Here is a 14242-nt window from a genome sequence, read left to right on the forward strand (position 1 = left end):
GATCTGTCTCATGATCCTACCACACACGTTCTGTGACCTCCAGGCTTTGTTACTATATAAGCACAACAAAGAAAAATAAGATGATTGCTGCACCAAAACACTTGCAAGTAAGGTTGGTCAGTAATGAGTTATGAGTCAGAGTCTGAGCTAAAAAAACAGGAAAGCAATTTATAAGACTTTCCTAGTAATCAACATTGATTTAAAAACAAAACAAAACCCTTACTTCTTGTAAATCCTTTGTAAGGATTTGTCTACAAAAAGAATGCACAAATCAGAACTATAATATTTATTTAGTATAGACTAAAATATACTATGATATACTGAAATAAAAGAATGATAATACTAAAAAATTATGTCATCTTGATATTAAAATAGTCCATTACTGGAATCGAATTCTGGGAAATTGAATTAAGAAAGAATAAATTATCTTCTTATATTTGGATGGTACTTAATCACCTCTAATGTTTCCTTCCTCTGAACATAAAGATCAGCAAACTTATTCATGTATTTACAAATCTTTTCAGCTGGGATGGACCCTGGAATTCAGCGATTACCATGCTTAACATATTCCAAATGTAGAAATGGGACAAGACTAAGAAAATGCAATTCTTGAAATAATTCTGCATAAACTTTTATCACAGTTAAATGAAACTGCGAGATTCTTCCCAGCATTATGTCCCTTTCCATCATTCTCTAACTTATTAAGAACTTTCTGAGTGTCTATCTAATATGAGCAAATCATGATAGGGAAGAATACAACACAGCTGCTTATTACAAAGGACATTCGGCTGACGGGGTAGCAAAGGGCTGTGGAAGTCCAGAGGTGGTCTTCAGACTTGCCAGGAGAGACTGTAATAGAGATGAGCAGGGCAGCCACGGGCAGAGAAGAGTTCCATCAAAAGCATCATGGCCCAATGAAGCACCGCAGGATAGGAAATAAACACTCTGTTTTTGTGGCTAGAGTAGGATGCACAATGGGATGGGACAGCAGAGGAATCAGAAAGCATGAGGTGTTGTGACTTTGCTGAAATTCTGCCTCAACCTCTCAGAAACATAAACACTCTGATGATTACTCCAAAGACAGGAAATAGAAGAAAAAGCAAATTGAAGAAGTACCTAGTGTGGAGTATAGAAATTAGTTATCTTAAGAATTTCTTCTTTCTTGTCAATAAAGATCTAATTTTCTGTCATTTTTAAAGTTGATTTATATAAGGGAAATCCTTGAAAGTTTCTGTGTATTAAAACAGTGTGCGCAGGAAGCAAATCATATCTATATTCATTTCTTTAGTTGCAAAGCTTGCTGGAAGTTTTAATACCCTTTAGAGGTATTATCAGTGGTAGTCACTAGAGTCTTGTGGGAAGCTTTAAACGATAGTTCATTTCAAGCTCTACCTCCCACCTCTCTGCAGCCCTGAGGTTTTGATTTAATTGTTAGGGGGTGGGACCTGGGCATCAGTATTTTAAAACACTCCTCAGGTAATTTTAATGTGTAATCAGAGTTGAGGATCACCATGATGAAAAAATATTCTGAAAAGAGGTAAATAAATAATTTGGGGCTTAAATGAAGGAATCAACTGAGGCCTATCCTATTCACAATTAATTGTGATAGAAGATTCAGAGTGTTGGCTTTATTCCAGAGGCTTTCATTATCAGAGAATAATTGGTAACAGAAAAGGGTCAGTCCACTTTTTCATAGAAATAGTGAAAAAGATCACACTGGAATATTACTTTAAATGACTTTCATTAAAAATTGTATCACAAAGAACAAAGTTTAAACTATAATTTAAGCTATTAACTGGATTAAGGACCAAATCAAGTGTTGATTTTTCAGGACTTTTTCTTTTATACAACACTATATAACAGTGCAGCTTAAACTAGACCTATTATTGCAGAAATACTAAAAAATGTCATCAATTTTCCCAATATTTCTTCATTTTATGATTCTGAAATAGTTCTTGCATGAAACATCTTATGTCTTCATCCATTTTGTTTTCTAATTTTCAATGTTCATTGGTCTGGATCTGCTGGTTCCTCATTTGTCAATGGGTTTATATGTAATTCAGGAAATATTTCAACATCAATTTCTATGCATTAAAGAATTCTTACAATCAATTTGCTTTGTTATGTAGGCTATATGTACACTATATTTTTAGCATAGTATTTTTGTTGTATTAAATTGTTATAAGCATCTTATAATCAGCCACAAACTGATGAATAGAAACATTAACTTGATAGGGTTTTAGAAGACTAATTTTATAACCAGTCATTTCATTAGTGAATATATCCCTCTTCTGACAACTCACATTGGAACTGATCTGTGGGTACTCAGACGATGAGGGCAGGGACCTGTTATCACCCCACTATTCAAGAACATGAAGGTAATAAGCATTATTGATTATACCATAATATTCCAGATAGTGAAATCTACTTTACATGTCTTTTTTTTCCATTAATAAGTCAGGATATCTTAATAAATAAGAAAGCATAAACTTTATTTTTAGGTTTCCCATTCCTTTAACGAATATATAAAAAATACTTGGGAAATGAACATTTTCAAGTTGCATCGCAATTGTTATGAAAATTTGAATGAAAGGCATATGTCCTTTGAAATCTGAAGTAATGGATGGGGAATCCCAATAATTTGAGGAAAACTGAAATATATTCAGTATTTCTCAATATTTATATCTTTTTTAAAAAAACCGTTACTGACTTAAGAGGTACAACAAATTATCTATAGCTTGGCTTGCTCATAACATACTTGGTAATGTTGGATATTCAAAGGCCAAGAAAAAAATGGGAAATAAAAAGGGAAACACTTTTAACATTTTTTAAAATCAAAATTGTTATCAGAGGAAAAATCAGAATGAATGTTTCCCATATTCAACTTTGCCTTCCTTTGAAGAACTTCACAGTCCTATGTTAGGTGAGAAAAGACACTTCTTTTTATAATTTCTATAAATAAGATACAATCAGAGCTGTTTGAATAAAGTGTCCATTATACCAAGGTGTCATGTCACATGCATCATTTTAGTTAAAAATGTAAAGAATTTCTAGAAATTGAAAACTTAATTTGAAGGGAGACAAAGGAAGATCTCTCTCTCTCTCTCTCTATATATATATATATATATATATACACATATATATAATATATATATATATATTTTTTAAATGAGGGTATCTACTCACAGATGGAAGTGCCAATGCCTTTCAAATCATCTGAAGAAACAGAACTATTGTTGCAAGGCTATGCTTATGATTTTAGCATGCTATACACATGTGCCCACATGAATACACATACACAAACACTCACACACCATTGTTATCTTTGCAGTCTGGCTTCAAGCACAGAAGCCTGTCAAGAGAAGAAAAAAAAAAAAAAAAGAGAAATCACTCCCTAAAGCACTCCTACAACCAGTCAAAAAAAGCAGAGCTGGTAAACAGATGTTCTTTGTGGTAAAGATGTTATGACTGTCACTTTATCCTAGCAAGCTTTAAAAAGTGTTTCTCACATAGACCTTCCCGAAAGCTGTAATACATTATAGATGATAAAGAATTCATAGTCTACCCTTTCAAATAATTTGTGAGTAAAATAAAGTCAGGCAAATAACACTGGATTCTTGAAGGTTCTACTGAAGCACATGTTTTTTGTTCCAGTTGCATTAAAACATTGAGTTATCTTTAATACAATGATAAAAATTAGTTCACTCACATCTGGGACTCACTCCTAGAAAGCTTGCTTCAAACTCTGTTTTAAATATTTGTTAATATAATTAATGTGATTGGAAAAATGCCTACACAATCTATTGACAACTGCTTTTATTATAATTGTATCCATATCATTAGTCTCTCTTAGAACCTCACAGTTCAAATATCTCAGTAGTCAAAATTATTACTTTTATGTGGCTACAAAAAGGTTTAAAAATAGTCTTTTTGGCTTAATACTACTATGACCTGGAAATGTCAAAAGACTTGCAAATAAATCATTTCAACCCTACTTTCATTTACCCAAATTCCAATAAATCATTAGAAATGAATTCAAGAGTCCTATTATTCAATGAATAAAAGGAAGATATATACTAAGTGTCTACTGATTCAGCTGTCTAGCTTATCCCTAATTTTACAGCTCTAAAACTCTATTAGTTTACAAATCTATTCTTTGCAATAGACAGGCTCTAACTGGATTTATTGGTAAAACTGTCTTCTACTTGAATAAAGAGGAAAGAGGAAGTTTTATTTCAACTTTGCAAAAAGCATCAGCTATTTGAGACAAGCTCTACTCCCTCTGCTAACATTGGAATCCTACTTTTAACTTCATGTAGTGATGTTAATGTACTTAGGAAATATAGAGCCACATAGAGCAGATCACAGGATAAAGGAAATACATTTTTGAGTAAAGAAACAAAGTCCCCGAGAGAAAGAATTCTAAGAAATAATAAAAATGCTATTAGCTGAACCAGGTAGGGTAAGTCATTCTGTTGGGTCTCCATGAGCATAATTTATTTGAATTGCTAACACTTCCAGGAAGATCTGTGGCTATGGGCTGGCTACACTGGACCTTTTCAAGTAAGAAAATCATTAGAGGGTATGCTTTCCTAGAATGCAGGGCCGGGTCATACTTATCTTTGTATCCCTCCATATCACCTATTATACGTTTTGCACTTACTAGAAAATGAGCATGTCTATTAATTGAACAAAGTGTTCTTCTACCAGATAGAATTTCCATAAGTGGAAGCACTCTCTTCTTTTCCCTGTTTTCCCTGTCACCTTCACTTCTCCTATCATCATTATAAAACTATACCAAAAAACCCTGATGGCTGGGCATGGTGGCTCACACCTGTAATCCCAACACTTTGGGAAGTTAAGGTAGAAGGATTGCTTAAAGCCAGGTGTTCAAGACCAGCCTGAACAGCAAAGTGAGATTTAATCTCTTAAAAAAAAAAAAAAGCCAAGAATTGTGGCACACACCTGTAGAACTAGGCACTTGGGAGACTAAGGCAGGAGGATCACTTGAGCCCACGAGTTAAAGGCCACAGTGAGCCATGATTGTGTTGTCTCTAAAACAACAACAACAACGAATCCCCTGACTCCAGATGTTGAGGAATGTTGCAGCCCAGGAGGGATAAAACATGGCCAAACTATACCATAGATGGAAGATGGGAATAATACCGTACAGAGATCATGGAGTTAGAGTTTCAGGCAGGGGATCTATCACTAATGCACTGAGACTGGGAGGAGTCAACTCCTCTCCAAGCCACAGTCAATAAAGAACTGGGATAAAATATTCACTTTAGTTCTTCCATTTCTATAGTTAATCTGTAATAAACAGGTTCCCAAACCATAGCCCTAGGATTGCTCTAGCCTGTTCAGGACTTTTCAAATACCCCAGGAAGTAGGTACGAGGAAAGGAAAAACAAAAACAAATCAATTATTCTTACTATTTTGACTCTGTTTAAAAGTAAGAAATAGGTTCTTTGAAAGAGCTAAGTAGGCATTATATTAAGAAACACATGAGGACATTCTAATAAACCAATAGCAAAATATTTGATATTAACATTAAAAAAAATAAGTTGTCATAGCCCTTTTGTTGACAGTCCTAGTGAATCCTGGCATCTGTCCATGACCAGGTGGTGATTCTTGTCATATAAAATTTCAGTGGTGGTCAGTACACAGCCCGTAGAGGCTGTATTCTCTACCTTGCCAGGACACATGTCCTTAATTTTTCAAGATCAGAACACATTTGGTAGAATGTGTACCTTTACTATTTCCTCAGCTTACAGCATTTTAGCCCAAATATATCTGGACTTATAACTAAGAATTTTGTCTTCCATTTTTATGATGAAATGCATATTTCCTATTAAAGGCAACTACTTCAAATTATTGAGGATAGTGGTACTTAAATATATATAACTGGTTAAATTTGGGGAGCTGAAAAAATAAGTATAAATCAAGAAAGATTTGAAAATACATAACACAAATTTTAAACCCTGAATGGATAAATTGTTACTTGAAATTCAAAACTCTCAGTTATTAGCTCTGAAACTCAAAACAGCATTCAAAGGAATATTGTGCTTGTCCCTCTGTACCTTCCAGGAAACTACCCAACAATAAACTTTTGCTTAGTGATGTATTTTCAGTGATTAACTGTAAAGAAATGGTATTTCCTACTGTTTTTTCACTTCATGCATCATCTGAGCTTTCTCTACTCATTTCCTTGTAGCTCAAAGCCTTCTCCTCTCTGAAGGCATTGTTTGCTTGACATGAAAAATAGACCAGCAAAACTAATTATATAAAGTGAGGGAAAAACCTAAATCTTAATTATGGATTAATTAATTATAAAACCATTAAGTAGAATAATCATACTTTAAGCTGTCCTTCTTCAATAAAAAATTCTCTCAACAATTTATTTTCAGCTATGTTTGTGATCTTTAATATCCTCAATCTTTTTTTAGAACAAGTGTCTCTAAATAATTGACTCATTTAGTCAACACTTACTCATGGATTCAAATTATGTGGCAGGCATTGATCTATGCTCTAGGGTAATAGCACTAAAGAAAAAACATCCTGCTCTCATGAAGCTTACATTTAGTGGAAGAGGAAGACAATAAACAATTAAATATAAATTTCAGGTGGAGATGGGGGCTGGGAGGACAAATTGAGTAAAGTGGGTGAGGGAGACAGTCACAGGATTGTACTATTTTTGAATATAGTAGCCATGGAAGGCCTGGTACACTTGGGCAGAAGTATCCCAAAAAAAGAAAAAAAAAAACAAAAACAAATCCAACTTGGCCTTAGACGTTAGCCATTTTCTCCACTTCAACTTGGCCATCAACAGAGCTAATATTTTGATGTCTAACTGGTTTCTCATCTGATTAAGACAAGCACTGGTTCTCAGCCAGGGATGACTGTGTCCCTAAGAGACACTGGGCACTGTCTGAAGACATTTTTAATGATGACAACTGAGTAAGAAGTTGCTACTCACATCTAATGTGCAGAGGCCAGAGATACTGAAAAGTATTCTGCAGTGCACAGAGACAGCCCTCGCTCCCTAACATCAACAAATGACCCGACCCAAAGGGTCAGTAGGACAGAGGTTGAGAAACCCTGCCATAGTGATGAGGTATATAACCAGCTTTTCTAAAACCCTTAGAGAAAGCATAATGACAGAGTGTCATCCTTTGAGCATCTATGCATAGCACTGATGATTTATTTATAAAACATTCTCGGTGATCCATGAAAGCAAGATATAATTATTACATTTCATTTTTTCAGTTTTAAGAAAAGCTGCCTACATATAAACGGCATGCTGATGTTGTTTCAAATATCCTATAATTAAAATAAGAACGAATCTGAACAATCTCCAGTTCAAATTATTACATTTTTCAAAATGAGATCCAACTCAAATGATGTGTTGTTATTTGAATAAAAGATTTCGGGCAGTAACAACTGTTAGGAAAGATGGGACGTGAGGGGGAAACATGAGAAAAATGACTTAACGCGCAACAGTTCAGCTCCACAAACAAATATTTAGCTATTCACAACTAAGGAGTAAGCAGAAAAGAGGTAGTTAATTTAGTTTGAGAACTAAATACCTAAGAGGTTGCAACATTAAGATGTTCAGTTTGTATTGTGTCATTGGAAAATCTGGTTGGTATGAGGACTTCTATGATTTTAACTTATGAACATATTTGCTAAAACCATTTTAAGGTGCTGTCTACTCTGGCACTTCTTCCAAAACAAGTGTAACAACATGTTTAAGAGGAAAGGAATATAAAGAAATTCTACTTTGTTTCTTATGTAAGGCAAATATGAAGGTAGCATTTCATATATCAATTGCAGATATCTTTTACAAACCATCTATAAGAATAATACATCCTAAATGTTCTGCCACTGGAAAAAAAGAGTAATGTCTTCTTATCACACTGTCACCATGAAAACGAGTGACAAGAAAGGAAGCTAAGGTTATGGAATGCATCTTACATACTGGTGAGTGAAGCAGAGAGCTGAGGGAGGGGGACACAGGGCTGTATTAAGGACATGGGCTTTGGGGCCAGACTCAGCCCTTTCACCACCAGTTACCTGAAGAATAACTATAGGCAAGTCTTCATCTGTCAACTGGGGATAATGGTCATTACAAGCTCCCTAGAGCTTCCCCGCAGCCTAAATGAGACACTGTCTGAAAGCATTCTCACTTCACCATAGGACTCAACCATGGCTGACAGTTATTAAATGGCATGTGGATGGAAATGGTCTGTGTTTTCTTTACTTTACAAATCCAGATCCAGTGATCTGAATCATGGTGAAGAGATGCCAGATCTCTGCTTGCAGGAGGCCCCAGGGAGCCTGCAGTGGTAATTCCTATGGACATTCCCTGAGGACCTGTGCCCTGGGAGCAGTGACGCCATGGGATAAATGCAGTTGCTGGTTCCACTCTTCCATTCCCCAAACTGCTCAGCTCAGTCCTCTAGTTTCTACGCTTTGACCTAAGTACTTGAGTGACAAGACAACAGTAGATAGGTCATTGAGAAGAGTAGATGAGGAAGAAGGGAGAAACCAAAACATTGCAATTTGGGGTGTATTAATGTTGATGCTGATAATCTGATCAGTGGGAGAACGGGCAGCTGATGGGCAAACAGCTAAAGTCGAAAAACATTCTTGTGTGTCGTCATTCACAGAAGTGTTAGTTCCACCCTCCTAGAGAGGAACAAAAATCGAAAACATCCTTGTGCGACGTCATTCACAGAAGTGTTAGTTCTACCCTCCTAGAGAGGATGTCACTTGAGGAAATCAAGCATATTTTATGTAAATTTGTTGCAGAAACTGCCTTTATTTTATATTCCTTTAACTTCATTCAGATTCCATGACATAATCAAGAAGTGGATTTGTGAGAGACAAAGGATTTTGGAAGCATCTAAATTCAGGATGGAGTATTGTTTTTTTAAGTAGTAGCTACTCCCACCACACCCCAAGAATGTCCTCCTATGGTACTAAGGGTGGATTTTACATGGTTGGAGCCTGCCCAAAGCAATGAGTTCCCTACAGATCCCCGAGAGACAAAGGCTTTTACTGCTCTTTTGAGGAGGCACTGAAGGGGCCAGTGACAGGAGGCATGGAAAATTATACTGTTTTCCAAATACAAGGGCAAAATAAACTGGAGGTTCACTGTGCTTGTCTGCATTTAAGCAGAGTTCATTTAAAACCTGGGATTGGATTAATTTTCAAAGGATTAAACCTGAATCTTTAAATGGATTTGCCTTTTTAATACCTTTAAAACAGACGAAAGTCTTATCAAACTGGGAAATACATTGTTGCCTTTGGTGAACCTAACACAAAAGTATAAAAAATGAATATTGCCATGAATAATGTTGGTTTTTATATTTCAGAGTGTGCATTTCTGATTTTTATGTATTTGTTAGAAATTCCAGTGACTAAAGTAGCTGATTCATTTAACTGACCACAAGCCTTTACCCCGACATCTGAAAACAACTTAAGTTTCAAAATCTTTGCTGAGGCCAGGGAATTGAGACTGTTCAACCTATAAGTGCTGTATACTTCTCTTTCAACACTTTAAAAATGTACCCTGTCAATTTTAAGAGAGACAAGGTGCTGATTATCCTTGCTGGTTAGCCAAGACATAAAGTAGAAATTTCTGGCACTAGAGATTCTAACTTTAAATATGTCCTTCCTCACGGCAAAGTAGGCTCTTGGGGTTGAAAAGAAAGGGAGGGGTAGCGGGCCAGAAGAAATGCATTAAAAAACATTTTTCTTCCCTCTTACTCCATGATCACTTGATTCAATTTATGAATGCTTAACCCCTGTTTAAGCTTACATTTTAGGGTACTAAAGCTAATTTATGAAAGCTTTCATTAAAGCAGCCTGAAAATCAGCTTAATAAACAGGTATTACTCAACATCAGTAAGTGCCTAATAAATTTGTCTAGATACAGGTGATAAAGTAGTAAAATTTACTCTAAAATTTCCAAGGCATTGACATAGGATCATGTGCTTTTGAATAATTGAATATAAATGTTCACATATTTTAACAAAAGGGGTCATTGAAATGATTGCTTATGCACGTAGGACACAGTAATGAGAAAAAGTGAGGATAGTACATACAACTGTCAATGCTGATTACTTCAGTTTCAATGCTCTAAGTTATTTTCATGGCTGCTGTAAATATTTTGAAAAATATTCGTTTGCTTCAAGGTATCGGCACTTCTCAATGGTCTTTTACCTAGAGATTCTTACTACTGTTGATGTAATAGGAACTGAAGCTTTCCTGGTGAAGGAACAGAGAAGTTTGTATTGGAAGAAATTGGACTATTTTTTCACTCTCTTCTACTTATTCCCATTCCTATCTACCACGTAATAATTCTTACCAGGCAACTTAGCATAAATGAAGGGGAAAACATGATGGCTCTCCGTGCTCACATATACAACGAGGGGACAGTACTACATAGTACTATTTACATTTGGCTCCTCAGTATTTAAAATAATTCAACTGGATCTTGACCCTCCTCATCCATCACATGTATAAGAAGCATAGCAGAATTCCCATGTTCTCCACTGAACAACCAAAAGGAAACTCAACACATGGAAAAAAATACCTCAGGTGCAACAGGGAAAAAAGAATCTCCCTACAGTTTCCAATTCTAAGTAGGTTTTGTACAGTGTCTTTTTCTAAACAGCTTGCAATGGCAATTTATGAGTGCCTGATGACTATAACATATTGTGCTCTTGAAAAGAAAAAGGTAATAGGAGTTTGGCTTCTTGCTGCAATTCCATTTTTTATAGACTATATTGTCTTCAAGCTGAGTTGAGTCTGAAATTAATATAATTAACCCCCTGCTCAGCTACACTCCTCTATTTTCCATTCCCATTCATCTTTTCTCTGTGCCCCTGAAGACACACTTGGAAAGGAAGGAAACTTGTATTCAGTCATTTAACATTCCATGTTAGTTCCCAGACTTCTGTTCTAGGAGCCAGTATCAGTTAAACATGAAAACAACTTGAGAAATCACAAGAGACCTTTCCTAGCTGACTAGCTTACATTCCATAAATAGCACTTACATTTTCTGTTAAAAATGTTATAAAAACCTATCAAGGATATCAGACAGACAAATGATCAGATAAAAACTGACCACAAAGGTTTGAAACAAGACAGGAAATCTCATACTGAGATAGATAAATGGGAATGAGGAAATGTGGTGTCCAATTTTACACCAATCAATAAAAAAAGACAATATGCCAAATGAAATAGAATTCCAACTGCCCCCGCCCCTCTGGCTAAAAAGTACACATACGTTGGCTTAAACTAAAAAACTGGAGGGTTACTATATTTTTGACACTAGTAGAAGAAAACTTAAATGTATCCAAAGTTGGTTTTGATTCTATTTTGAAGATTCCATTAGGATGATTAGTTTCCTACTCAAAATTGATTGGCATTCCATGTGTGTAAAATGGAAGACAATCAAGACTTCAGTCTCTCTTTGACTTAGATGGGAATGTGAACACTGCTGCATGTCTGCAGGCTACAGGCAGCCTACATAAGGGGTTTACCTGGCCCACTCAGTGTTCTAAAAATCAGAAAATTTCACCAAAACATCCATATTTTTATCTTATCTTGAAAGTCAGAAGATGTGGAGAAACTGGCATTACATTCCCAAATGATCACAAACTCAGCCTTCTACAGGCCTACACCATTCAATCTGCCAATACCTACTACTCCCACTGTATAATACTCAAGTGCCCCTCTTGGTACACAAGGACCTTCCTGTTTCTGTACATGTAACTTTGGAATCCCTGGCCTAGAAGCAGGGGTACATGTGAATCTTGCTATAAACTCTTATGTTTAGACCACAAAGAATGTTAAGAAATGAGCATTGTCTTAAAGATTTGAGCAAACAGACATGAATAACACAAAACTTCTTCCAAATACTATGGGGATATAAAGCAACAATGAAACTTGAAAGTTTAATAATCACTGTACATTATATGTGAATTCTCTAGCTATTATAATCATATTTAATTTCTGATTTCATATAGTCAATAAAAGAGAACTCCAAGGCATCCTTTAATTTGGATCTCATTCACAAACCTTTATAAATGGTCAGTATCACCATAACTTTATATATGTGTGCATATGAAATGGTGTAATTGTAGTTTTGTGACCATTTTAATATCCAGGACAATAAAAAAGTAATAAATTATGAGTTGGTTTTTACTGTAGCACTAGCAGTGATAATCCAATTTGTCGACCTTTAGATTAATGCTGCTAAATTGTGAGCATGAATTTTTAAGCTGACTGACATGTGGTTGTTAATGAACACACATGCATAAGTAAATGTTCACGATGTATTAAAATCTCTTTATCTGCATATATCTATATCCCTCTTTCTGTATTTCAAAAGGCAAATATATCATCTATTTTTAATACTAAAATGCCAAATAATTTATAATTTGGAGTTATACAAGTTATAGGGGACACTGTATTAATCATGCAGAAGTATCTATTCTATTTAACTGTTTGTGAAATCTTCCATGAAATTAAGATTTGAGCAGAAACAAAGGAATGAATAAAGTAATAGTTGCTTGAGAAAAGACTTAAAATACTTCAGACTGAGATTGTCATTTACTTCATTATATCAAAGAATATATGTGACTGAAAATATTAAAATGACTCTCCTTATTCCTTAGTATGTTATGGAAGATGAAATATTACATAAATATCTGACAAATGTCTTAAAGTCCTCTTGAATTTTCTGACATAAGCAGTACCCTATTAAAATAAACCAGGTAACAAGAGAACCTCTTCTACTTCAGTTGTGCTATCAAAAATAAACCAGAGGAGGCCGGGCACGGGGGCTCACGCTGGTAAACCAGAGGAGGCCGGGCACAGGGGCTCACGCTGGTAATCTTAGCACTTTGGAAGGCCGAGGGGGGCAGATCACCTGAGGTCAGGAGTTCGAGACCAACCTGGCCAACATGGTGAAACCCCATCCCTACTAAAAATGCAAAAATTAGCTGTGTGTGGTGGCAGCATGCCTATAGTCCCGGCTACTTGGGAGGCTCAGGCAGGGCAATCACTTGAACCCAGGAGGCAGAGGTTGCAGTGAGCAGAGATTGCGAGATTGTGCCACTGCACTCCAGCCTGGGCAACAGAGTGAGACTCCACCTCAAAAACAAACAAACAAACAAAAGAAAAAACAGGAAACACACTGTCTCAGAGCAATAAAGCTACATCACTTGTCATGTGATTCGACTGTGGGAAATCAGGCAGTCATTTCTCTCAGTAAAAAAGACACATTATTCAGGCCTTCTAATCAAGAAGCCCTTAGGAAGTTATTCTAATTTAAAGGAAGTTTAAAATCATTTCAAAATTTAAGTCACATTCTCAAAAGTGTATATGCTAACATTTTTCCTAATGGCCATTCAAATGATTTCTTTCTACTGGTTCCACAATCTTCTCATCACAAAAAATTATTATGTAGGTCACTGAACAGTTGATATTGTTCTGCATCCACAATATACATGCAGTATACCTATAATATATCCATATTTTTCCTTTTCCTGTGTTAATCCCATTGGAGGGGAAATCAAATATGGGATTTGGAATCAGTAGACCCAAGTTTACCTCTGACTCCTGCCACATTTTGCATTTATTTTACCTATTAATTCACCTACTAAATGGGGGCAGAAGTACAGAGCAGAAGCCATCCTGGAATCACACACACACATATATTCTCTTGATAATTAGTATTAGCTAAATATATTAATCCTATGCAAAATAGGCTTATTTAAATAATTTATTTTGGTCTCATTTTGTCTGCAGAAGGCCTTTCTCTGTGATAACACTATATAAATTAAGTCTTAGTAAAAAAATGTAGATATTATTCTTGATTATTTCTTTATCTGTCTTAAAATTTCAAAATATCTCAGTCCTGTTTTCATAAGATGCTAGGCCACTGTCATCACCACTACATTCCTGCTAAAGTGTAGATAAACATACTTGCCTTGGCTAGTGCGGTACCTTATACCTGAAATCCCAGCATTTTGGGAGGCTGAGATGGGCAGATGGCTTGGCCTAGGAGTTTGAGACCAGCCTGGCCAACAGGGTGAAACTCAGTCTCTACAAAAATACAAAAAATTAGCTGGGTGTTGTGGCATACACCTGGGGTTGCAGTTGCTTGGGAGGCTGAGGTGGAAGGATCACTGGAGCCCAGAGGGTTGAGGCTGTAGAGAGCCAT

The 14242-nt window shown here is 35.8% G+C and overlaps 1 protein-coding gene across 6 annotated transcripts in view; it reads right to left on the reverse strand.

Annotated features, from left to right (window-relative positions):
- LOC108306777 (synuclein alpha interacting protein) overlaps positions 1-14242 on the reverse strand; it is a 154295-nt gene that overhangs the window by 115243 nt on the left and 24810 nt on the right. The window lies entirely within an intron of this gene.

This window comes from Cebus imitator, unplaced genomic scaffold (assembly GCF_001604975.1).
Source record: "Cebus imitator isolate Cc_AM_T3 unplaced genomic scaffold, Cebus_imitator-1.0 Scaffold74, whole genome shotgun sequence".
Lineage (NCBI taxonomy): Eukaryota > Metazoa > Chordata > Mammalia > Primates > Cebidae > Cebus > Cebus imitator.